Source organism: Bidens hawaiensis, unplaced genomic scaffold, assembly GCF_021521415.1.
Source record: "Bidens hawaiensis isolate Kalapana, Puna unplaced genomic scaffold, B.hawaiensis_p1.1 tig00043092_1, whole genome shotgun sequence".
Taxonomy (NCBI): domain Eukaryota; kingdom Viridiplantae; phylum Streptophyta; class Magnoliopsida; order Asterales; family Asteraceae; genus Bidens; species Bidens hawaiensis.
The window spans coordinates 166977-168828 of record NW_027497659.1 but is presented as its reverse complement, the minus strand read 5'-3'; the positions used below and the strand labels follow the sequence as shown (position 1 = coordinate 168828).

Genomic DNA, 1852 nt, shown 5'->3' with positions numbered 1-1852 from the left:
ATGATCATGATCCTATATATATATATATATATATATATATATATATATATATATATATATATATATATATCGTCAACCTCCCCTCTCATGCATCAACCATTATCGTAACCTACATTAACCGCCCATTTTTCATAAGACAAATATTTGTGTTCATGTTTGTCCGCTTTAAAAAATCAGCATATTCGTGTTCGTTAATGTTGGTTCGTTAAAAATCTAAGAAACCTACACATCTCAATTGAAAGAGCCCTAACGTTAAATAAATATAATTAACGTAACAAACTACTATATACGTATTGAATTAAAACAAAGCTACGTTAAAAAATATAACAATCATTACAAAATATAAAAATAACAAAACAATTAAAAACAAAAACCTAAATAAAACCCCCGTAACATGGGGCTAAAACCTAGTATGTATATGTGTGTGTATGTTGTGAGCTCATTATTTTCCTTCAGGTGTTTTAGTTGCCAGCATCTAACACAGTCACATTGTCTTTATATTTTAGGGTTCTACATGATCATAAAGTAAAAAATGAATAGCATGCAAATATTTGCAGCTTCATCATCTCATCAAGAAGAAAGTTATAAACATTTACAAGTGGATCAACCTCCTCCTTTGCCACCACATCTCCACCTTTTGCTGCCAGTCGAAAAGCGCCACGTCCGACAACTCCTCCTCATCACGGCCGAACAGATCTCCCGCTCCGACCTCTCAGCCGCCAGCCGCCTCATCCCGGTCCTCTCCTCCCACTCGTCCGCTTACGGCGACTCATCCGACAGAATAATCCACTATTTCACTAAAACTCTCGAACTTCGCCTCAAAATCATATACAAAAGTAATCAATATGATGACCTGATTGATGACCTTATTCTCCAGTCAACCGCCACTTCCCAGTTCAGGAATTTTAACCCCCGTCAGACACATTATCTGACGGACAATAATATTATTAATATTCTCTACTCATCTTATTTAACCCTAAACCAAATAACTCCATTTATAAGATTTATTCACCTCACTACAAACCAAGCCATCTTAGAAGCCATGCATCAAACTAACCATCAACCACAACACATTCACATTATCGATTTCGATATCATGCATGGCGTCCAATGGCCGCCCTTAATGCAACCCCTCGCGGACCAGTACCCGCCTCCATCTTTTCGAATAACCGCCACCGGCACAAATTTAACCATCCTCCATCAAACCGGTCACCGCCTATCCAAATTTGCACATTCACTTGGCCTCACCTTCCAAATCCACACAATTTTGCTCGCAAACACCTCCGTTGACCACCTCGTTGACCACCTCTCTGGGGTGCTAATCCGCCCTAACGAAACCCTAGCCGTCAACTGTGTGATGTACCTACACCACCAGTTGACGAACCGGCTTAAGCTTTGCTTACTACTCAACAAAATCAAGTCCATGAACCCTGCAGTGGTTACATTGTCTGAACAAGAAGCAAACCACAACCACCCAATATTTTTATCAAGGTTTAATGAAGCCTTAAACTATTACACAGCGGTTTTTGAGTCGTTAGAAGCGACACTACCGGCAACCAGCCGTGAGAGAATGGAGATGGAGCAAGTGTGGTTTGGGAGAGAGGTCGCGGATATAGTGGCCGAGGAGGGAGATTGTAGGACATTGAGACACGAGCGTTGTCGGTCCTGGGAGGTGATGATGATGAGTGCTGGTTTCCTTAAGGTTCCATTAAGTGGTTGTGCTCTTACACAGGCTAAATTGTTGTTGAGGCTTCATTATCCTTGTGAAGGTTATGATGTTCGGGTTGTTGATGATTGTTTATTCTTGGGGTGGCGGAATCAGCCTCTTTACTTGGTTTCTTCATGGCGTTGA

At 40.8% G+C, this 1852-nt stretch overlaps 1 pseudogene; it reads left to right on the top strand.

The window, feature by feature from the left end:
• The first annotated feature begins 541 nt into the window (after window positions 1-541).
• LOC143594114 (scarecrow-like protein 18 pseudogene) lies at window positions 542-1852 on the top strand (annotated as a pseudogene).